Source organism: Vombatus ursinus, unplaced genomic scaffold (assembly GCF_900497805.2).
Source record: "Vombatus ursinus unplaced genomic scaffold, bare-nosed wombat genome assembly UNPS02009824.1, whole genome shotgun sequence".
In the NCBI taxonomy this organism is placed as follows: domain Eukaryota; kingdom Metazoa; phylum Chordata; class Mammalia; order Diprotodontia; family Vombatidae; genus Vombatus; species Vombatus ursinus.
This window is the reverse complement of record NW_020949602.1, coordinates 6142799-6168012: the sequence shown is the minus strand read 5'-3', so window position 1 is coordinate 6168012 and position 25214 is coordinate 6142799. Positions and strand designations below refer to the sequence as shown.

Genomic DNA, 25214 nt, shown 5'->3' with positions numbered 1-25214 from the left:
TATAGTTCCTGTCTCAGCCTATTTACAGGTCAGCCACTAGGGGCAGATATTGAGTGGAGAGGTTCCAAGGGAGGCTGAGTGTGAGCACTTGACCTTGGGAGAAATCAGTAGAATTTTCTGCTTATTGGAGATGGCTTTCTGGGCACTTCTCTAAGAGATGAGTGTGAGGAGATAAAGTTACCTTGGTTAAGTCATCCGTGGTCTGACCTCATTCTTACCTTCTCCCACAGACCTTGCCCCTTTGCTTCAGGGTGGCAGACTAGGGTCAGCTCAGAACCAGTCTGCAGTCCTTCCTGCGGTTACTGAACTTGTGGGGTACAATGTGTCAGGAGAGGGTCCACACGAAAGACTAAATTGGCCCACCCTTTGGGGCTCTGGGCTAGGTGCATGAATATGCTGGTCATCTATCCTAAAACCCCGGCTCCCCCTGTGAGTTTCTAACAGGCATTGAGCTCCTGGACCATTGACTGAGCATAAATGGGGGAGAGCATCATCCGTCTCACCTCAGTCCGATTTTTGACCACTTCCCAAACCCAGACGAATAGTCTTGTCTTCTGGGCCATGGCGTCCAGGCCCTGGATCCTAAGGTGCAGCTTTGTGACTGGGTTTCCCCTTCTCATCCAGAGAAATCTTTTTATCTTTTAAAAGTATTTTCTTAATGACTGCTCAGAGGGTGTTTGCCCTGAAGTATGAAGTGAGAGGAAGGGCTGCAATAATTAGACCATTCTTTGTGGTTTATGACTTCCTAAAACAACCTTTTCGCTATGGCTGGGAAGTCCCCACCCATTTTATGAGATGGTCCCTGCCCTTCTGTAAAAAGGCTCAGGGTGACATGGAATGCTTGTGATCTTAAACCAACCCAGGCCTGATCCAGTAGCTCAGTTGGGTTTCCTGCTATTGCCTAGAACAGGTTCCGTACCCCTGGTCTAGAGCGTAACAGAATGTCTTCAATCTTGGAGATCTGGGCCTATGTTAAATACCCTGCCTGCCTAAGGAAAAAAATGGAATTTAAGGATAAAAAAGCCCACTAGAAGCTTTAATGTGCTGTTTGAAAGGAGGAACTAGATTTAACTGGTTCCTAAAGCCTCTCTGATAAACACTGCTCAGGTATTCACAATTCGATTAACATTTCCAGTAAAGAAAAGACACACTAACAGAAGAAATGTCTTATAAGGGAAGGGGATAATATGCAGTTCTTGAGTTTCTGGCAAACAATTTTTTTTTAAATTCATATCCTGTTAAGTTCAGTTAATGACTGGTCCAGTGTCTGAGGGAAGCCCCTGTTTTCTTCTTTGGCCTGGGCAAGTTTTTCTTTGAGGTCATCAATGATCTCTTCCAGTTTTGCAACAATTCTTTCTGCACACTCAGCCCGGGTCTCAGCCTCTTGAAGTCTGCCAGACAGAAGCTTGATTTCTTCTTAGTTCTTATGTTCTTTTTCAGAATACTTCTCAGAAGCAGCCTCCAGGGATTTCAGGTTGTCGCTGACATTCTTCAGCTCCTCTTCCAGATCACCACACTTAAGCCCTGACACCTCAGCACACTCCTGTGCTTGGTTGTTCCAGCTTGTTCTCGGGCTATCTCCTTGTATTTTCAATCAGCCTCCTCTGCTTATGCTTGGTTTCCTTCAACTGCATCTCCTCAATTTCCATTTTCTCTCAACCGTTGCTGCCCAGTTTTCAATCACTTTCATTCCTCTCACTCTCATCAGTTGTTTTTTCTGCCTCCTCCAGTGCCTGCAGGGTTGTGGCCAGACATACCAATTTTTCCTTAACTATATGTATCTGTCCATTTACAGTTGCCACATCCCCTTCAGCTTTCTTCCTTTGCTCTCACTCATCGTCCAGCTCCCAAACAGGCCCTGTGCTCCTTCCTCCATCTCATCCGCCTGCTGCTGAAGAGCCCAGATTGGCCTTTTCGCCACTTCCAGGGAGTTGAGGCTGACCAAGGGGACTATGTTGCTCAGGGCATGGGGCAGGGTGGCCTGGGTCTGCCACTCCAATATCTTTCTAGCAGAAAGTAAAATTTGTCTGAAAAAGGCAGCAGGACATACAAGGACACCAGCTCAAGATAAGGGTCAGCCTTTGGCTCATGGCTGTAATGGATGGATTCGGTTTCTTAAGATTTTTTCTTAGTAAATGATTGCATTTAAAATTATAAGAGCCATATCTTAGACAAACATCCATCTGTCTTTTCTTTTTTTTTCTAATTTCAAGTGCAATGTAGATTAGTGGAGTGAGGGATAAAGTTGGGATCTCAAAGTAACATAAATGTAAAGTGGGCTTAAAAATCTCCCTCAGTGGAAGGGGTTCCATACCGGAAATTTTCTCCAATGTTGAAATTGTAATGACAAGGGGTGAAAGAAAAAGTCCTTATTAGGTTTTTACTCTAGTCTAGATGCTGTGCTCAGGGAAAAACACACAAAAACAGAGTCTCTGTACTAAGGAGTTTACATTCCAATGAGAAATTCAGGGAAAGAAGTTTTGAATGAGGAAGTAACAGAGATGATGAGTTGATGCACAGAGCAATTAAATCTCCTTTTCCCCTTCCCCCTTTCTAGTTGTAATAGCAGTTTATTTTGATTCCTGTATCTAAACCAAGAGGTAGAAATGGGGTGGGTGCAATTGGAAGCAAAAGAATTTGATGTACAAGTTAGGTAAAGGAAAATAACAGAGTAAATGACCAGGGGCCTTGGAATTTTGCAATCACTGTAATGTGATGGTCACCACTTAGCCTTTTAGCATGCTCCCAGGTTCATACTGCCCAACTGGCCACCCATGAAGTCATCAAGGAAGGATGAGGGAGCAAAGCAAATGAGTGAATGTCTGAGGGCTTAGTTGTAGCTCTGATGGTGTAGTTCCCAAAATATCCACAAAGAAGGTCATTAGGAGCAGTGTTACATATACTGGAGAGAGTGACCAATATGGGGACCAAATCAGGGTCCAACCTGTAACACTGACTGACTTATTGACCTTCATCAAGAGCACTAGATAATTCTTTCAGTTTGTAAATTACACAGGAGTTATAGATCCGCATCATTGGGGTGAATTTCCACACCAAGAATATCCACATTCTAATGAAACAACAGGTACAGAGGGTGAATAACTTAAATAATGGTTACATGTAAAATATTCAATATATTCGTTGTGCTACTCATTGCACTAAACTCATGGTAACTTCTTTGTAACAGAAAGAGTCCCTTGTCACCCTTCTTACATTCTAAACTTCAGAACACATCACCCAACACAAACAACAAGATTTCTTGCCTGATTGGGGATTGATTTAATAAATCCCCATCCACCTAGTCTGTAAATATGGTAGATTGAAATGTCTAAAAAGGACATTTGACTCTTCATCAGCAAGTTCTCTCTGTATTGTTTCAGGGCCCTGGAGTGAGACCTACCTAGTCAATCTTAATGAAGGTCTGCGTGATTTAGTACATCCAATAGTGGAAAGCCTGGGGAGTAGTGGAGCTTTAACTGTCCGCAAAGCAGAAGGTTGAGAGGAAAGATACTAGTCACATGATCAACAGGACCTGAGCTAGGGGAAGTCCAGGGAGGAAGGATCTTTTACATTTCCAGCAATGAAAACTACAGGGTGACTTGTCTAGGCAAAGTTCCCAATAGTGTGGACTTTGGCCAGATTTAGAAATGCATCCCTCTTGGGACTATAAAGGAAACATCTTTGACTGGGGCATGAGACTTGGGGGGGTGACACAGGAAAGAAATCCTACAAATGTTATCATTGTGAAAAAGATTTCATTCAGAAAAAAAAATCATTGTTCGTCAGAGAACTCATAGACAGGAAAGAACTCATGATTGTAAGGAGTGTGCCAAATTTCTCTTTCACAAATCCAAACAAATGGTTCATCAAAGAACCTACACATGGAGGAAACCCTGTGTCTCTGATCAGTTGAGAGATCAACTTAGGGAACACCCTGGAATACATACAAGGGAGAAGTTTGGTCCATGTGGAGAGAATTCAGTGATCAATCAAATTTACATAGCCATCAAGAGGTACACAAAGGGGAAAGATGGAATAAATGTCAAAAATGTAAAAAAGAATCTGTATTTTCCTCAAGTTTGTCTTTTTATGAAAGGAAACATAGAACTATATAAATATAGTCAATGTGGTAAAAACTTTTTAAAGAAAGGTTATCTCAGCAACCATATTGTGAGGCATTTAGAAAAAAGACTTCCTCTATGTAATGTGGGTGGGAAAAGTTGTTTTTTTTTTTAAAGATAAACCAACAAGGCATTATATGATTCATAAGGAGGAGAAACTTTTAAATGTGATGATCATGAAAAAGAATTCAGTGATCAATCCAATTTCACTTTTCAAAAGAAGTTGCACACAGGGAAAAATATTATAAAAATGAACAGTGTAGACAAGAACTTCCTAATTCATCAAGTTTTCATTGGCATAAGATAGTACATAGAGAGGACAAAGCCTATATATATGAACATTGTGGAAAAAATATAAATTTCCATCAGGTACGTCTCAACATCAAAGGTTACACCAAGGAGAAACTGTATAAATGATGTCAGTGTGGCAAAGAGTTCTTAAGAATGATCAACTTATTGTACATAATTGGATCCATGCCAGAGAGAGACCTTATCAATTTCAACAAAAGACAACTCATTGCTCATCATAGCATCCACACAGAGGAGAAATGTAACAACAGTGATCAGTGTGGAAAAGAAAACTCATTTCTTTCAAATTTCCATAGGCACAAAGAGAGCACAGAAGAAGGAAACAATGTGTATTTATGCATGTATGTGTATATATATATGTATATGTACATATATATGCACATATACACACACACACATATATATCAATGTGGAAGAATTACATAGCTATATAATATATATACACATATATAATCAATGTGGAAAAATTTCAGATATTCTCAGTTTGTCTGCGTATCTGAGTGTTACTTCAGGGGAGAAAACCTATAAAGGTAATCAGTGTAGTTGAGAATTCCTGAGTCAATCAAAGCTTTCTAAGATTCAAAGAATGAATATACAATAGAAAACCCAACAAGTGTGATAAGTGTAACAAAGACTTTAAAGGCCAAACAAGTTTTGAAGTGCACTATAAAACCCACCACAGGACAGGAAGCCGAGAAACATGATCAGTGTATGAAAGGATGAAAGCTCATGTCAGTCATCAGAGCATCTGTACCAGGGAGAAAGACTATTATTGAAGCTAATGTGACAGCCCTGAACTGTCTAGTCAGGAGAAAAACTGTGTGTGTGTGTGTGTGTGTGTGTGTGTGTGTGTGTGTGTGAGTGTGTGTGTTGAATATGGCAGGACCAGCTGGTTCTCGTGTTTTTACGGGTATTTTTGTAGACGTCAGAAAGTACACAAGGGAGAAATCACATGACTACCAAGAATCTAATCAAAGTTTTACCTTGGAGAGCAGACCTCCAAGGTCATTAGAAAAGTTACACGAGAGAAATTTCTCAATGAAGATAAGTCATGGAGAATCTTAACCTTGAAACTGGGTATTTGTGGGGAGGAAATCAACACTTGGGAAAACTGGTGAAATGTGTAATATGTGGGAAACCTTTAATCCAAGGGTAATACTTATAATGCTCATAGGAAATTGTATTTGATGTTGAAAATTGGTGACCTCAAGCATAGTCTGTGGTGGTTAATCAACATAAATTTCCCTTTAAACAGCCAAATCTCTGTGGTTGTTTTTTCATTGCTCATGGTAAAGTCCAGAAGGCCTCTTTCCCCTTTCTCGCTTTCTCAGTTAAAAATAACCCAAGAGAGGCACTGGCTGTCAGGTTCAATTTTGGGAGATATGTGTTCCCCATCATAAGTGGTTATCTAATCTGACTGGAGTTCTCAAATGTAAGAGAAACCACTTCCCTCTGAGAAAGCCTACTTCACTTTAGGGTAATGGTACTTGTGAGGCAATTTGTTTTCTTTCTCCCTGGATCAAAGCTAAATCTGTTTTCTCATATCTTCCACCTAATAATACTAATTCTAATTTCTCATTTGAAAAGCAGGACAAGTCTGCTGCCTCTTCCCAGTGGTTTTTCCCACTGCCACTACCTCTGGAGTTAACGATGTCATAAAGTTTTGTACCGAGAGGGTCCTTTACCCAGTGTTAGCTTACAGTTCCCCTGAGATCTCTTTTTGTCTTGGTGATTTGCCTTGTCCTTCTTTGTATCCCTGGGCACTAGAGTGCTCCCTGACATATGCACTCGTCACTAGATTCCATCGTTAGTGTCCTGAGACCTCTATGTTTGTCTCTCTAAGCTTCTCTGGACTGACTCACTGTGACTTTTTCCTGGCTTTTTAAATATATAAAGTATATCATATCAAGTTCTGATTATGAGGGAAGGGAGAATGGGGAGCTAAGCACATTTATTTCTTCTCATTCCACATGTCAACTTAACCCTTAGCCTAGAGCTTCTTATACATTTTTTTTCTGTCATGGATTTCTGAGGCAGTATGGTAAAATCTATGAACCTCTTCTCAAAATATAAATTTTAAATTTATAAAATAAAATGAACAGGATTATAAAGGAAACTAATTTGATGAAAACATAGTTGTTAGAATATCAATCAAACAAATGTACAGCCCCCAGGTGAAGAAGCCTTGCCCTAATCTGTCCCTGCTTGATGTATTAGGCAATTCAGGCAACCATCTCCCAACGGAACATGAGAGAAAAAGGATTCTGATGAAAAATTGGAAGATGCCCTAATATCTTACCAGCATAAAGAAGAAGGGGTCTTTAAGAGACAGCAGGGCTCATAATGCAGACATATCAGCTCAAGAAAAGAGTGAGCCTTTGGTTCATGATGGATGGATGCTTTTCCTTTGGATATTATGTGAGTAAGTGATTTCATTTATACAGATCTAGCTATGTTTTAGATAAACATCCATTTGCATTTTCTTTTTTTTTATTTAAGAGGCAATGTGGTATAGCAGAGAGAGAGGAAGACTTAGGTTCTCCAAGTAATGAAAATTGTAAAAGACTTAGAATTTATATAAAGGACTTAAAATTATAAAGTGTCATTCTGTATTTGGGACTTCCATCCCAGGAATTCCCTCAAGAATGAAATCATAGATACAATGGATGAATATATTAAGTCTTCTCTAGGCCAGGTACTGTGCTAATGGATGAATGTGTAAAATCAGTCACTGTCTTTAAGGAGCTTAGAGAAGGAAGTTTTGGACTAGGCAGTACTTTGGATGAAGAGTTAATTTATAGGACAATTAAATCATTAAATCTCTCTCTCTATATATATTATATATATATACATATGTCTCTGTGTGTGTGTCTCTGTCTCTCCTCTCTTTCTCTCTCTCTCTGTCTCTCTCTGTCTCTCTCTCTCTGTCTCTCTCTGTCTCTCTCTCTCTCTCTCTCACACACACACACACACATACACACACACCTCAGCAGCAATGGCAATATGTTTTGATTTGTGATTTTTGTATCTCAAGCAAAAAGTGTAATTGGGGAGGGGAGAGAAGGGGCAGGAGAAAGAATCAGATGGACAAGTTAGGTGAAGGAAAAGAACTTGGGCAAAATTACCATTGGCCTTGGAATTCTACAATCACTATAATAATTACTTGGTCACTACCTTCTTATTTAACATAGTCAGTTGCACCCTCCTCACATGTCCACACCACCAATTCATCAAGAGAGTATGAAAGATTAAAGAAGTTAAGTATACACTCTGGGGTCAGTTGAACCTCTGATGATGTAGTTCCCACAATATTCACAATGAAAGTTATTAGATGCAATGTCATATTTATTGGAGAGAGGAACCAACTTGGGGTCAGGTGGTCCAGAGTCTAGTGCTTGCCTCTGACACTTATTGATTTGATCTACAGAAGGGAATTCAGGAAATTATTTCAGTTTGTAAATTATATAGAAGCTGCAGATCTGTACCAATGGGGTGAATTTCTGCTACACGAATTTCCTCTATCCAATGAAATCACAGGTGGAGATGCTGAATACTTCGAGTATACATTAAGTAATGGTTACATGTGAAATTTAATGTATTCTTTGTGCTAGTCATCACACTTCACTCATGCCTAATTCTTTGAACTGAGAGACCCTAATTCTTTCCTTCTTCCATTCTGAACAACAGAACATATCACCCAATACAAACCAACCATTTCCTATCTGGGGAACGATTTATGAAGTCACCATCTACTTGGTCAGCAAATTGAGTTTTTTGAAATTTCTGAAAAGCACATTTATTTCTTGACCACTAGTAAATTCTCTCTTTGTCATTTCAGGGTCTAGAGTGAGAAGTACCTGATAAATCTTTATGAAGGACTCTGTGCTCTACAACAGGTGACAGTACTTTGATGGAATATCTGACTCCCACTCAGGACACATGGAAGACAGATGGAAGCATCTTTGAAAAAAGACACACGTCTTGGGGAGGGACATGGAAAAGAAACCACACGATGAGATCAGTGGTGATCAGGTTGGAAAGCGTTACGTTGGAATGATTCTTTCACTAGACCTCAGAGGATACATATAGGGGAGACATGCTACAAGTTGATTCTTGTGGAATCAGGTCTGTATATTCATCAAAGGGTACAAAGAAGAGAGAATGTGATGGATTGGATGTTATGATTGTGGAAAAGTTTCAGAGCAGTGATTGTCTCACTAAACGTCAGAGGAGCCATAGAGAGGAGACATACTACAAATATAATCAGTGTGAAAAAGAATATAAATTTCTGAAAGAAAATTGCATGCTCATCAAAGAATATACAAAGGAAAGAAACTCTTTATATGTGACTGTGGAAAAGTGTTTTATAGACGTGATTCTCTCACCACACATCATAGGATCTATACAAGAGGAGGCATCCTACAGATATGATCAGTATAGATCAGAATATAAACCTGAAGTAAGTTTGAGGAGGCACAAAAAAGTACACAGAGAAGAGGAACTGTAAATATAATTAGCATGACAAATAATTCAGAAATCATTCAAGTCTGAGTATCAGCATGTACACAGAAGTCCAAAACTCTGTTATGGTGATCAGTTGGAAGAGAATTCATGAAATAAACAAAATGAGTGTGAACGCAGGGGAGAAATTCATTAATATGATAAACGCAATAAAGAACTTAAATGTCAAACAAGTGTTTTGTTTTGCTTTCTTTTTTTGCATCATAAAAATCACTGCTGGAGGAAGAAGTCTAGGAATGGGATTAATGTCAGAGTTCAACTTGAAAGCTCATCTCACTAATTATCAGATGATTGACACTGGTGAATCACTGCTGATGAAGGTACTGTGGCAAAGACTTCATTCAGAGAACAACCCTGAACATTTGTAAGATTCCACTGTAAAGAAAACCCTTGTATTGTGGTGAATGTGGCAGATCCAGCCAACACTTGCATTTTTAATAGACAATTGAAGAAATCTCATTTGTGTTTATACACAAGGTAGAAATCACTTGTCAATCATGAACATAAGAAAGGCTTTGCAGTAGATAATAGACCTCCAAGTTTATCATAAAAGTTACACTAGAAGGGAGCAGCTAGATGGCACAGTGGATAGAGCACCAGACCTGGATTCAGGAAGACCTGAGTTCAAATCTGACCTCAGACACTTGACATTTACTAGCTGTGTAACCCTGAGCAAGTCACTTCACCCCATTGCCTCAAAAAAAAGTTACACTAGAGAAAGCCCACACTGAAGACAAGTGCAGGAAAATCTTAATTCAAAGACTGGATATTTAAGGGCAGGAAATCAATACTTGGAAGAATGGGTTAAATGTGCCATATTCAGAACTTGTGTTTGAATATTCATTGGAAAATATCTTTTTTTAAATGGTGCTACCACAATCACTGTTTATGATAACAGTTTTAATCAATTATGTATATATGTGTATATATCTATATATATATCTATATCTATCTATTTATCTCTATATATATATCACAATTGTTGCTGTGGTCTACAAGATAACGAGCAGCCTATTCACCCAGTCTCTCCCCCTTTTCCATACTTCCAGTAGTCCTACAGCACACCCCATAGTCCACGATGCAAGTAGGGTTCTTGTATTCTGTCTAGGGTGTTACCTGGGGGAACCTGGGGGGTGGGAATGCCTCACCCTACCTGGGAGGTAGGTGTTATCATTATTGCTATTTTACAGTTGGGAAACTGAGGCACACAAAGGTTGACTTGCCCAGGGTCACATGGCTAGTAGGTGTCTTAGTATAAATTTGAACTTAGATCTTCTAAATTCAAGCCTGGGCTCTATCTACGCTACCATCTGACTGGGTTGTTAGTGGGTAAGAGTCTAGGTATGCAGATCCTATTGTCCCCAACTCAATTAGCAGCCTGGTAACTAGAACTAGTAGCAGGATGTGTACTCAGATAAAAGTCCCAAAGTTATTCAGGGTTCAAATTTGTATAAAATTTTTAGACAGAGAAGTGACACGGAGCTAATAGTAGATATCTCTCCCCACCAGTGACCAGTGAAGCAAGGCATTGGGCTAATCTGGCCCACTGAAATTAAGGAGATTGTCTGAATTACTTAAGAAGCAATGAGGACTAGGCATTTGAAGTGAATCCAAGATGTTGGCGAGGAAATATTAAAGTCTAGTTCTCCCCCTACCCCTCCTTGACCAAGATCTAGAAAATGTACCTGACTGAATTCTGATCAAGAAAGCTAAGAAGTCACACTGAGTAATTTTTCCAGGTCAAGACACATTCGGGAGACTGATAGAGACATCTGCAGAATGTGGAGAGGGGATCTGGTCAAGAACAATTGACTTTCATGGGAAGAATTACAGTGCCCACAGTTTGATATAGGTCCAAGATAGGGCACAAGAAAGAGATCACAACAGAACTCTGAACAAGCATAGGGTTCAGCAAAAGGGGCCTTCTAGCAGCCCCATTACCCACCACACACTGGTGACACTGATCCAAGGTAGGGAGGAGTCTAGGAGCATAGATTTATTCAGTTGAGGAACTGGATAGAATTTTAGAAAAACTGGAAATGCTAGACATCTGGAGAATATAGAATCAGAATAGAAAGGAGTATAGCTATTTCTCAACTATGCATACCACATGAACAAAAACTGACCATTTATTAGAACACAAAACCTCACAAAGAAATGCAGAAACCTGAAATATGGAAAACTGCTTTTGTCAACTAAAAGGCAATAAAAATTACATCTAACAAAGTGTCTTTCAAGCAAAAATTAAACATTAATTGGAAGCTAAATAACTGAATCCTAAAGAATGGTTGGGTCAAAGAATAAATTATAGAAACAATGAATAATTTCATTAAAGATAACAGTGAGCCAATATACCAAAATTGTGGGATGTAGCCAAAGCAGTAATTTGGGAAACATATATTTCTAAACTCTTACATCAATGAACAAAAGAGTAGATTAACAAATTAAGAATATGAATTTTTAAAAAACCTACAAAACCAACTAATTTAAATACCTCAGTTAAACACTAAAATAGTAATAGATGAAATCATAGGAGAGATTAACAAAGTTAAAGTTAAAAAAATTGAAATAGTAAATAAAGTAGGAGATTGGGGGGATTGTTATTTTTTTCCAGCTCTGTAAAATAATCCTTTGTCAGTTTGTTTAGTATGACAATAAATTCATTTTTGGAGGCTTTAACTATATATATATATATATATATATATTTTGTGTATGTATATATATTACATATATTTCATTTGAAGAGTAGAATGTAAAATTATATATTTTACTGATTTAAAGTTCCTGATTTCAAAATTACTTTCATTTATAAAATATACATAGCTTGGAACTTCTATTATAATGTTATTTACTATAAAATGAAATTCAGGAAAAAAAGAGAATCCATTCCGGTTATTCCAGGGAGTCTTGGCATCTGATATATAAACTGAACTCATTATTTTCTCTCCAGGCCAGTCCCAAAGAAGAAGGATCATAGTCGGGTTAGAAATCTTCCATATGTATCAATGACATCATATTTATAGACTAGGGGAAGGATGATTAGAACCTGATCCATTAAGTCAGAATCTAAGTAAACTACATCTTGGAACAACCCTGTAGCAATGCTCACCTGTTTCATATTTGGTACTACTACACTAATATGAAAAGGATATCTGAGAATACTGAAATTTTAATTGATGACATTTCAGTACTCAACTCCTCTCTACATTTCCCTTTATTTTAAAAAATGTAAACAAAGCTTGAACAAAAAATTCTGACTTTCCTGTCATTGTGTAACTATATTCATGAAAGAAGTTTTCATCTTGGACCATCCCTTTTTCCTCGATTCCAATCTCAGTGTCCTCTTTGCAACAGCTTCCATTTTCTTAGACTTCCCTTCGGTTCAACATCTTCAATTAAGATATCCAGAAGTGAGTTTTCTGATAGGATGAAGTTAGTATAGTATTTCCTCAAATACTCAGTGTTCCACAGTGTTCAAGTTCTCAGTTCTTTAGTGTTATTTTCACAGCTCTGAGATTTGTATTCATACTGATGCTCACACCTAGGATTGTATCATGTACTTTTGTTCCATTCTTTAATTCGGTGGTTACAGTTTCTTAACTCAACTTCATCAGAAACTTCATGAGCTTCATCATAAACCATACTCTCAACATTTCAATCTAATATGCTGCAAAATCATTATGGTTCCATGTTCCTTCCAGCTCTGAATTTATTGGAAATTAACAATGTTTGGAGACAGTTATGATGTCTCCCCAAGATTCTTCTTCTTCATGCTTAACATCCTGTATTCTTTTAAACAATGATCATATAGAATGGTCTACTTTCATCTCTTTATCCAGGTGACTTCTCAGGAATGTCTACCCTAAACTGTGGTACCTACAACTTCACACAATACTGTAAGTGTGATCTGACCACATCTGTTTTCCACAATGTGCCTCTCTCAATATACCTTAAAATCACCTTGGGTTGTTTTTGCCTGTTTTATCACAATATGGACTCCAATTGAGATGACAATGTACTAAAATCTCCAGAACATGTTTCAGACTAAAAGCTGTATATCTATGACCCAACCATCCTATTCAAAAGATGTTTGGGGTCCCTTGCTCAGTGTCATGTTTTTAAAATCTTAAAACAAAAGCAAAAGATGTGAAAGCAAAACAATTCTAGGAAAATGTGATTATCAAAATATTTTCATGTTTTTAGGGAAATTTTCTGTTTCTTACATCATCATAATTATCCCATATATCTGTCCTCCTCTCCCTCCTAGTAAGCCATCCTATATGACAAAGTATTAGAGAGGAAAAAAAAGTCAGCACAACTGATTGATACACTTAAAAAGTCCCCAAAAATGTGTAATATGTCATATCTATGGAGCACCTACCTCCATAAAGGGGTAGAATAGGGGTGTCTTCTCATATCTCTTCATTCAAGTCTTCTCACATCTTTATAATTTTGTTACATTTATGGTTTTTTTTTTGGTGTGTCATTGTTCTTTCTGTTTACATTGTTGTATATACTGTGTATGTTGTTTTCTTGGCTCTTCTCACTTCACTCTGCATTAGTTAGTACAGATCTTTTCATGCTTCTGTGTATTCATTACACACATCACCTCTTACAACTCAGTAATATTCTATTATATTCATGTACCAAAATTTCTTTAGCCACTACCCAATTAATGAGTATCTACTTTGTTTCCAATTCTTAGCTATCACAAAAAGTGCTGCTATAAATATTTTGGAGAATATGGGGACTTTTTTTCTTATTGATGACTTCCTTGGGATATAAGCTCAATAACGGAGTCTCTGAATCAAAGGGTATAGACAGCTTAGTAATTTTTTTTCCATGATTCCAAATTGCTTTCCAAAATGGATGTACTATCTCACAGCCCTACCACCAATCCCTCTTTTCTCCTCCAATATTGACTGTTGCAAATTTTTGTCATTTTTGCTAACTTTCTGGGCATGAGGTAAACCTTGGAGTTGTTTTGATTTGTATTTATTTTATCATTAGTGATTTGGAACATTTTTTTCATGTAGTTCTGAATACTTTGTGTTTCTTCTATTGAGAACTATTTGTTCACATCTTTTGACTATTTATCTACTTAGGAATGACTATTAATCTCATAAGTATTTATTAATTGTTTTTTATGTCTTAGATACCAAATTATTTTTGTTTGTTTGCTGTTGTTGTTGTTGTTGTTGTTTTTTGGTGAGGCAATTGTGGTTAAGTGACTTGCCCAAGGTCACATAGCTAGTAAATGTCAAGTGTCTGAAGCCGAATTTGAACTCAGGTCCTCCTGACTCCAAGGCAGGAGCTTTATCCACTCTGCCACCTAGCTGCCCCCCAAATTCTTATCAGAGCAATTTGATGCAAAGATTTTTATATCAATTGATTGCTTCCCTTTTTAACCTAGAAGCATTAATGTTGCATGTGAAATAGCTTTTCAATTTCAAGTAATTAAAGTTATCTATTTTATCTTTTGTAATTGCTTCTATCTCATTTGGTTGGGAACACATCTCCTACCCATAGCTATGAGTGGTAGATCATTTGTTTTGTTTCAATTTTTTTTTACAGTGTGATCATTAATATTAAAATCATGTATTCATTTAGGATTATTGTGAAGTATGGTGTAAGATACTGGTCTAAGTCTAATTTCTGCCAACCACTTTTCAGATTTTCCAGGATTTTTTTAATCAAATAAGAAACTTTTCCCTAAGTAATTTATATTTTCCTCTTGCTTAAACATCAAATTACTGAGTTCTATTGTTTCTGAATCTCTCTCATCTAGCTAGTCTGTTCCACTGATCTATTTCCCTATTATTTAACCAATGCAAGATGGTTTTGATAACCACTGCTTTACAATATAGTTTGAAGTCTGGAAGAGCTATTCTCCCTTCATCTTTATTTCTTTTCACTACTTCCCTTTATATTCTAGATGTATTGTTTTTTTTAAATGAATTTTGTTATTATTTTATCAAGTTTTGTAAAGTATTCTCTTGGTAATTTAATTGACATAGCATTAAAAGTGCAAATAATTTTTGGTAGTGCTGTTTGGGGTCATTAATCTCCATTATATGTAATCTCCTAGCTTGTTGACCTTTTGAGAATCAGTCAGTGCTATCTGACTTGTTAGCTATTGCTCCAGGCTTTGTATCAATTGAACAATCAATTAGTATGTCAGCAACACCTTCACCTAAGTCATTTATTTCTTTTTAAAATCTACATCTGGATTTTTTATGGAAGAAACAGTTAAGATCACCTCAATTTCTATATCTGTACACATCCATGTTGCCTCAAGCCTTAAATTGCAAGGTTCTAGGGGTCAGGGAATATTTCCTTACTGGTGTAATTCCCACTCCCCATTGTCCTGCTTGCGGCTCCAGGCCAAGAATTGATATTGAATGCTTAATGTTTGAGTAGATGAATCTTTTCCTAAACATGCCCAGAAACCTCCCCAGGTCCAGGTTCTTACTCCCAGAGTTCCCCAGGGCAGGTCTCTGTCTGTTTGGAGGTTTGCCTTTGAGGGCAGTTGTTAGGAGAAGGGAGATTAGTGATTTCACCTGACAGGGGAAGTCAGTAAGATTTTCCCTATTGGATCTTGTTTTGAGAGAGCTTCTTTAGCAGGTGAGAGTGAGCCCTATTGACCTTGGGGACAGAGTGCTCTTCTGGAGGAACTATCCAGTGTCCTGACCCAACCCCAGCCCTTCTTCCTCCTCAGATCTCTTCATCTTGGCTTCTGGGCAGTAAGTTTTGGTCAGCTTGGAATCCAACCTTTCCCAGAAAGGCTTTTCCAGGGACCTTCCTTTATCTTACTGAAGCTTCTTGCACCTGATAAATCTTGAAATATATTGTGTCATTGGAGGCTACATGAGGCACAGCCCTATCTCCTAAACTCAGGTCTAAATGGCTGAGTACATTGGAAGCTCCAGCTCACCCAAGGGGTGCCTGACAGATTTTGAACTCCTCATCCATTTCTTAAAAAGATGGGGAAAGCTGGTCACTCAATGTCCTGGTTTCACTGATCAAGCCATTGATCATTTCTCAGTCCCTGAAGAAGAATCTTATCTTTTGGTTCAGGTCCTCAGTTCTGGGATGCTAATGTGTGGCTGCATGACTAATTGTGGTTTCCTTGGGGGATGGATCTCAAAGCATCTGAGTCTCCTCCTACACAGGGAAATTCACAGTTCATAAATCTAGATCTCTGCCCCAAGTGATATTCCAGTGATCAGAACTTGTCCCAGCTGGATTCTATATTCTTCTTTCAGGCTTGGTGGAGTGCTGTACAGCTCCCACACATGCTCAGTGCCCTGTCCTACTCACTCTGTCCCTCAGTTCTTTGACCTGTCACCAGTAGTTCAATGCTGTGCAGAACTGTTTTGTTTTTGTTTTTTGTTTTAGTTTTTCTTTTTGTTTTTGTTTCTCTGGCAGGCTTTTGTTCCTAAAAGGCTATGGCCAAACTGGCTGTTATGGCCCATGCAAACTTCTACAGCTTGGGGCTAAGGTGTCAATGGCACTCAAAAGAAGGAGAGGGTATTAGAGTATAGAAGTGGGTTTTGTTGTAAGCCTGTGTCATATCCTTGGGTTTGCTAGTGCAGCCTCATTGCCAGTAGAGTGGGAGGTGGGAGAGGAATGCTAAATGAACTCAGGGTCAGTAAGTGTCAATTTATGTTGGAGATGGAAGTGCCCCTATATCTGAGAATGCCAGTTATAAGAAACCTTGGAACATAGAATGTTAGAACACGGAATGAATGTTGCAAGTAGAAGGACCCTAGATATCATTGATTAGAAACCTGTCATTTTGCAGATGGTTAGTAGAAGTGTGAGTCCAGGGAAATTTATAAAGGTCAGTATAGTTGAATAACTAGAAGGACATATGTGATGATGTAGTGCTAACGTTCTAATAGTGTGAGAAGAAATAAAAGTCCCTTCTGAATCTTACTGTCTTCAAAATATATTGAAAGAGATAAATATCAAAAATACAGGTCCTGGGGATGGATAGGTTCTTTAATGCTATGAAAAATTGAAGGGGGAGGGAAGAATGGAGAGGAAACTGAGGGTTATATTAGTGTAGAAAGGAGGAAGAAGGGGATGGATGGATGATGCTATTTCCTATAATTAGATTTTGTGAGAATATGCAAATACAGAAAAAGGGGGTGAGATGGAGAAGAGTATGAACCTATCTGAAATGGACAAAGTAAAATATGAGAGAGAGAGAGAGAGAGAGAGAGAGAGAGAGAGAGAGAGAGAGAGAGAGAGATTGATTTGTGTTGGAACACCTCAAACTCAGCAGTAAAACAAGTATGAATAAGACCAGTGGGAGTGGAGATGAGAGGAAGGATAAAACTGGGGAAGGAATAGTCCCAAGTAAAACAATCTTCCTGATCTTGAAATAGGTATTAAAAAGTGAAAAAAGGGAAAAAAGGAGAAGAATTGGGATGAAAGGTAGTGTCTTAGATGATCCCTCTTAGAAAATTGGAGAATAATATATAAATATGATAAAATACATAAATAATAAATGAAATAAACAATAAATAAGTAGAATAACAAAATGAGATGTTGTTGTTGTTCAGTTGCTCAGTTGTGTCCAACTTTTTCTGGCCCCATAGACCATAGCATGCCAGCCTTCTGTATCCTACACTATCTCTTGAAGTCTGTCCAAGTTTGTACTCATTGTTTCCATGATGCTATTGTAGAACTGATCAACTTTGGCCTTTTTATCTCTAGTGGTTGGAGCATAGACTTGTTTTATTGTGATGTTGAAGAGTTTGCCTTAAATATAAACATATTCTGTCATTTAAAAATATTTATTTTATTTTAATTTATGGAATAAAACAAGCATTTCTATAATACAGTATAATAAAAAATTATGTTGCACATGAAACTATAAATCTATTATGTACAACTTGCTACTCCTTTTAAAATATATTATAAAGTTATCACGTAAATTTTTTTCTTTTTTTCTTCTCTCCAACTCTATCCATGTCTTTCTACAATCAATAGGTTCATCATTTCTTATAGCACAGTAGTATTCCATCACAATCATATGCAACAACTTGTTCAACCATTCCCCAAATGATGGGCAATTTCTAGTTCTTTGCCACCAGAAAGAGAGCTGATATAACTATTTTAGAACATAGAGGTTCTTTTCCTTTTTCCCCAATCATCTTTGCAAATAGGAAATAGACCTAATCTCTATTTTTGAAATTATACTACAGCACTGTTTTTCCTACTTTTTTATTGACTATGAGGGCTACTCCATTTTTTTTCCTAAGGGATTCTTGCCCACATTAGTCTATGAAGTGATCAGCTGAATTTAAGATCACTGAAACCCCAGATGTTGATGTTTAGTCTCTCTGTTTCCTGTTTAAGCATACCCAGCTTACCTTGGTTCATAAGCATGGAAGTAAAGAGAGGACAGAATAACCAAGAGGAGGCAACTGGTTGACAGTATTACCAGATGTCAAGTAGGATGCCATGTTGTTATTGTTGTGGTTGTTCAGTTGTTTCAGTCATGTCTAATTCTTCATGACTCCATTTGAGGTTTTCTTGGCAAAAAATACTGGAGTGGTTTGCCATTTCCTTCTGTAGCTTACTTTACAGATGAGAAAACTGAGGCAAACAAGGTTAAGTGACTTGGCCAGGGTCACACAGCAAGTAAGTATCTGAGGTCAGATCTGAACTCAGGTCTTCCTGACTGCAGACTAGGCACTCTATCCACTGAGTCACCTAACTTCCTTATGAACAGCTACTAATAATAATTTGTATTTTTTGTTGCTCTTTAAGGTTTACAAGTAGTCACATTGTACCTTAACACCATACATTTTTTTTTCTTGTAGGATAGAATTTTCTAATATAACTGCTACATCTTTTCTCCTGGAGCCATAGTCAGAATAACACAAAATTTAGTGTCTTCTATGCTAAAAAGATTGGAGGGCTTGGAATATGATATTCTAGAGAGAAAGGGAAAGGATTACAACCAAGAATTCCAGCACAACTAAATAAAATCATTTGGGAAGGGAGTATGCATTTAATGAAATAGAGGAATTTCAAGCATTCCTGATGAAAAGACCAGAATTTAATAGAAAATTTGACTTTATATACAAGACTCAAGAAAAGGCAAACAGGAAAGAAAAATAATGAGGTATTCAATAAGGTTAAACTGGCTACATTCCTACATGGGAAAATAATACTTCTAAATCTTAAGAACTTTGTCATTATTAGTACAGTTAGAAGAAGTAAAATAGAGGACATGGGTATGAGTTGGATATGATGAGATGATATCCAAAAAAAAGTAAGAGGTGAGAAAGAGGGGTACACTGGAAGAAAGGGGAAGGGATAGGTAGAATGGGGTAAATTATCTCACATAAAGAAGGTACAAAAACTTTTACAAGTGGAAGAGAAAATAGTGGATAGCAGACAACACTTGATCCTCACTCTCATCAAATTTGGCTCAATATATACATACTTAGTCAAGTATAGGAATATAACTTAACTTACAGGGAAGTAGGAAGGGAGGGTGACTAGAAAGGCATATAATTTTTTCTTAGTTATACATGGCACCTACACAAAAATTGAACATGCATTAGGGCATAAAAACCTCACAACTAAATGCAGAAAACAGAAGTATTAAATGCATTCTTTTCACATTATAATGCAAAAAAATGTACATTCAATGAAGGCTATGGAAATGTATACTAAAAATTAATAGGAAATTAAATAATCTAACCCTAAAGAATGAGTAGGTCAAAGAATAAGTTATAGAAACAATCAAGAAATTTCAACAATTTCATTAAAGATAATTACAACAATGAGACAACATACCAAATTTATGGGATGAAGTCAAAGCAGTACTTAGGAGAAAATTTATATCTCTAAATGCTTACATCAACAATATAGAAAAAGAACAGATCAATGACTTGAACATGCAACTAAAAAAAAACTAGAAAAAAAATTAAAAATCCCTAATGAAATACCAAATTGGAAATCCTAAAAATTAAAGGAGAGATTAATAAAAATTGAAAGTAAAAAACTATTGAAATAATAAATAAAACTGGAAACTGGTTATATTAAAAAAAAATAAAGTAGATAAACCATTGGTTAATTTGATTTAAAAAAATAGAAAGAACACCAGTATCAAAAAATGAAAAGTGTGAATCCAGCCCTAATAAACATGAAATTTAAGTAATTATTAGAAGCTATTTTGTCCAATCATATGCTAAGAAATCTGACAATCTAAGTGAAATGGATGAATATTAACAAAAATATAAATTGCTGAGATTAACAGGAAAGGAAATAGAATACCTAAATAACCCTATCTTAGAAAGAGAAATTGAACAAGCCATCAAGGAGATCCCTAAGAAAATATACGCAGGACCAGATGGATTCACAAATGAATTTTACCAAACATTTAAAAAACAGTGAATTCCAATACTATATATGCTATTTGAAAAAAGATAACAGGCAAATGAGTTTTACTAAATTTCTTTTACAACAAAAATAGGGTACTGATGCCTAAACCAGGAAGAGTTAAACAGAGAAAGAAAACTATAGACCAATTATTTAATGAATATTGATGTAAAATTTTTAAATAAAATACCAGCAAGGAGATTATAGTAATACATCACAAAGATCGTAAACTGACCAGGTGGGATTTATACCAGGAATGCAGGGCTGGTTCAACATTAGGAAAACTATAAATATAATTGACCATATCAATAACAAACTGAACAAAAATCATATGATTATCTCAATAGATGAAGAAAAAGCTTTTGACAATGTAACACTCTTTGTCTTAAAAATGCTAGAAAGCATAGGAATAAATGCAGCTTTCCTTAAAATGATAGAATGGCAAAACTGTAGAAGCTATATATCATTAGCAAGCATTAGCTGTAATGGAGACAACCTAGAAGCCTTTCCAATAAGATCAGAGGTGAAAGAAGGATGCCCATTACCACCACTATTATTCAATATTGCTCTAGAAATGCTAGCTATAGCAATGGAAAAAGAAAAAAAAGAAATTGAAGGAATTAGAGTAGGCAATGTGGAAACAAAACTTTCACTCTTTGCAGATGATATGATGGTATACTTAGAGAATATGAATCAACTTAAAAACTAGTTAAAACAATTGACAACTTTTGCAAAGTTTCAAGATATAAAATGTTTATAAATATGTGTATTGTATATTCATAAATAATCAGTATTTCTATATATTACCAACAAAGTTCCACAGCAAGAGATTGAAAGAGAAATTCCATGTAAAACAACTGTAGACAACATAAAACATTTGGGAATCTGCCTGCTAAGACAAAGCCAGGAACTATATGAACACAATTACAAAACACTTTTCACACAAGTAAAGTCAGATCTAAACAACTGGGAAAATATTACTTGATTATAGGTAGGCTGAGCCAACATAATAAAAATGACAATTCTATCTAAATTAATTTACTTATTTAGCACCATACCAAAAAACCACCAAAATTATTTTACAGAGCTAGAAAAAAATAATAAAATTCATCTGGAAGAACAAAGATTCAAAAATATCAAGGGAATTAATGACAAAAATGTGAAGGAAGGTGGCCTAATTATACCAGATCTTAAACTGTACTACAAAGTGGCAATAATCAAAATAATCTGCTGCTGACTAAGAAACAGTGGTGGATCAGTGGCATTGATTAGATACACAATACACAGGAGCAAATGATCATAGCAATCCAGTATTTGATAAACTCAAAGATCCAAGCTTTTGGTGCAAGAACTCACTTTTTGGTCAAAAATTGCTGAGAAAATTGAAAAGCAATTTCACAGAAACTAGCTGCAGACCAACCTCTCACACCACACACTATGAAAAGGCCAAATTGGGTACATGATTTAGACATAAACTATAAGAACTGAGTCAAATGTATAAGTCATTCCACAATTAACAAATGATCAAAGGATATGAGAAATTTTCAGAAGAAAAAAATCAAAGTTGTCTATAGTCATATGAGAAAGTGTTCTAAATCACTATTGATTAGAGAAATTCAAATTAAAATAACTCTGAGGCACAATCTTACACCTATCAGATTGGCTAATATGACAAAAAAGGAAAATGACAAATGTTGGAGGGGATGTAGAAAAATTGGGACACTAATGAATTGTTCGTGGAGTTGTAAACTGATCAAACCATTGTAGAGAGCAATTTCTAACTACACCCAAAGGGCTACAAGATTGTGCATCCTCTTTGAACCAGCAAGACCATTACCAGGTGTGTATCCCAAGGACATAAAAGGACCTATATATACAAAAAATCTTTTATAGCAGTTCTTTTTGTGGTGGCAAAGAATTAGAAGTTGATGGAATGCCCATCAATTAGGGAATGGCTGACCAAGTTGTCGTATATGATTGTGATGGAATACTATTGTGCTGTAAGAAATGATGAGCAATATGCTTTCAGAAAAATCTGAGAAAACTTATATACACAAAGTGATGTGAACAGAAGCAGGAGAACATTCTTTACAGTAACAACAGTATTGAATGATGAGCAGCTGTGAATGGCTTAGCTATTGTCAGCAATACAATGATCTAAGAAAATTCTGAAGGATTCATGATGAAAAATTCTATCCACCTTCAGAGAAATAAATTATGGAGTCTGACTGCAGACTGAAGCATACATTTTTAAAACTTTTAAATTTTTTTCTTGGTTTCTCTTTGTTTATATTTTCTTTCACGACAGACTAATATGGAAATATGTTTTGCATAACTGCACACATATAACCTACATCAAATTGCTTGCCTTCTCAATGAGGGAGAAGGGTGGGAAAGAGTGAATTTGAAACTCAAAACTAAAAATAAACAAAAAATGTTAAAATGTTTTTAGGAGTAACTAGAAAAAATAAAAGATTATTTAAAAAAAAAAGTTTGAACCTTCATAAGATCAGGAAATCAAAAGCAAAGTATCTTTCCTGGGGAAGCAAAAATCAATTCATAAGTAAGGAAATTTTGGAGATAAAATTAATGCTCATAAGTAACCTATCTGTGAAAAGAGGTTTGGGGAGCACCTAGGATAGCTTTGTCTATGTCTTAAGTGTCTGAAAGTAAGGAAACTTGCCAAAAATAATGAACTGAGGGTCCCTAAAGAATCAAAACCCTATGGATATAGTGGCTATAACATAACATTGATTTTAAATATATGTCACCCAGTTAAGAAATCACTTAGGAGAAAGCCATTATAAATGTCCCTCCTGTGAGAATTTTTTTCCTTTAAGAACAACATTTAAAGCTCATCAGAGAGTCCGCAGAGGGGAGAAACCTTATAAATGTGACGAATATGGCAAAGGGTTTGCTCTGAGACACCACCTCAATAGAGACTCTATAATTAGAATTAATGTTGAATCTGATTCAAATGTTTATAGATATAAATTATTCCATATAGTGAAGTCCTAAAATTATGAGGAGTACAGCATGGTGTTTACACAGAGAACAATATATATTGATGCTATAAAAATTCACTCAGGGGAGTGGAATTATATATGTAATCACTGTGGGAAAGGTTCGACTCAGAGAGTCAACTTCAATAATTATCAGAGTGTCCACAGAGTCTAGTAGCCTTATAAATATGATCAGTGTGGCAGAGGATCACATGTTTATAGACATCAGAAGGTCCACATGGGAAAGATCCCATACATAGGATGAATATAGCAAAGTCTTCATGCACAGAACTACTTCAGTCTTCATCGGAGGACCCATAGGGGAAAAAAATAAAACTCTATGTGACCAGTGTGGGAGAGAATTCGAATGTTTTTTATAGATTTCAAAGAATTCACAGAGGGGAGAAATTCCATAAATGTGATGAATGTGGCCAAAGCTTTATTCACAGAGTTAGCTGCCATATTCATCAGTGAGTCCACACAGGAGAGATCTTACAAATGTGAGCAATGTGGCAAAGAATTTGTTCAGAAAACAAACTTCAATGTTAATCAGAGAGTCCAAGCAGGAAAGAAACCCCATAAATCAATGAATCTGACAAAGGGTTCATTCAGAGTATAAACCTTAGCCTTCATAAAAGAGTCCACTCAAGAGAAAAATTCCATACATGTGATGAGTGTGGGAGAATACCCTTCAAATGTTCAAATTTCTATAGGCATCACAGAGTACACATGATTATAAGTATGACAAAAGCTTCATATTGCAAATAGACCCTAATGTTTATAAGAAAATTCACGCCTGAGAAACAAGTCCAGGGAAAAAGTTTTTTTGTTTGTTTGTTTTTTTCTTCAGAGGCTGGAGAGATGTGTTCAACACCTGTGAAAACTGGATAAATGCAACATTTGTGGGAGAAGTTTTATTCATAGCTCATGACTTATATGCTGATCAGAAAGTATATAAAAGAATTCGATGCTGTGTGACCATAAGCCTTGCCTCTGGTGACAGTTCTACTTACTCATAACCTTCCCATTGAACTGTGCATTTCCAGTTGTCACTCTTTCATTATTGATCTTTGATCACAGAACACCTCTTTTATCTGCCTTGGATTTTCAGTGCAAAATCCCTCATACCCCAAGTCAGCTTCAATATAGGTAGATGTGTGTTTCTCTTGACATTTTACTTCATCTCTGCATGTTGGAAAACTCACAGACGAGTGACCAAGTTCATTACCCTAAATTGGGAGACCCTCATGTGGGGGAGATGAGATCTAGTCTTCTAGCTAAGTTCAACATAATCTTCTAAAACAAATGGAAGACTATACCTCCCCATAAGCTGCTATTCTGGCTTTTGCAATTTCTCTCTTTTTCACATTCCATCCTCTTACTCCCTAACTATGGAAAAAATGCGTTACTATTTGCAAAGTTCTTCGCAAACCTTAAAGTACTATATAGCTGCTATCATCATCATCATCATCATCATCATCATCATCATCATCATCACTTGTTCCAGTTATTCCATTCTATTTAGATCCACCTCAATTTACCTGTGCCTGCATCCCCCCACACTAAGTCTTTTCATTAGTGGGCTCTGAATGTCACCCCACAATTGCTTTGGATTTCACTTACCCATATGATCTGTCTAAACAGATAAATAGCCTGGATGATTTCCTTTTTTATTTTATTTAGTATTTATTTTCCCCTAGTTACATGTAAAAACAATTTCTAATATTCATTTTTAAAATTTTCAGTTACAAGTTCTCTCCCTTCCTCTATCCCAACCTCTCTCACTGAAAAGGCAAGCAATTTGATATTGATTATACATGTGTAATCATACAAAACATTTCCTTAATAGTCACGT

The 25214-nt window shown here is 36.5% G+C and overlaps 1 protein-coding gene and 1 pseudogene across 4 annotated transcripts in view; both read right to left on the bottom strand.

The window, feature by feature from the left end:
* FGGY (FGGY carbohydrate kinase domain containing) overlaps positions 1 to 25214 on the bottom strand; it is a 532436-nt gene that overhangs the window by 424312 nt on the left and 82910 nt on the right. The gene's annotated exons all lie outside the window — the stretch shown is intronic.
* Positions 1229 to 24584, bottom strand: LOC114036276 (annotated as a pseudogene).